The sequence below is a fragment of the Solanum tuberosum genome, unplaced genomic scaffold, assembly GCF_000226075.1.
Source record: "Solanum tuberosum cultivar DM 1-3 516 R44 unplaced genomic scaffold, SolTub_3.0 scf00128, whole genome shotgun sequence".
Lineage (NCBI taxonomy): Eukaryota > Viridiplantae > Streptophyta > Magnoliopsida > Solanales > Solanaceae > Solanum > Solanum tuberosum.
The window spans coordinates 628,944-629,316 of NW_006239053.1; positions in this window are offsets into that span (position 1 = coordinate 628,944).

Consider the following 373-nt stretch of genomic DNA (forward strand, 5'->3'; position numbering starts at 1 on the left):
ATTTAAAAGCTATATAATACAATACGTTGACTCTCAGAATTCTATTAGGCTCACATATATTGGGACAGAAAAAATAACAAATATCATTTTAAAATTACCAAAAAAGTATTATAAATAATAATAATTAACAACTTAAAATATCTGAAAGACATTTTAAAAGGGTTAATTTTGTAATTTTATCCATATCACATAAATTAGGACAAAGTGATCAGTAATGTACGTTATTTGAAAGTTACATAAAAATATTATAAATTACAATAATTAATAACTTAAAACATTATTTTTTTAAATATGAAAATTTAGATGACTCTCCAAATTTCATTTGTGTCACATAAATTGAGACAACAAAAATAACATATATTGGGTCCATTTT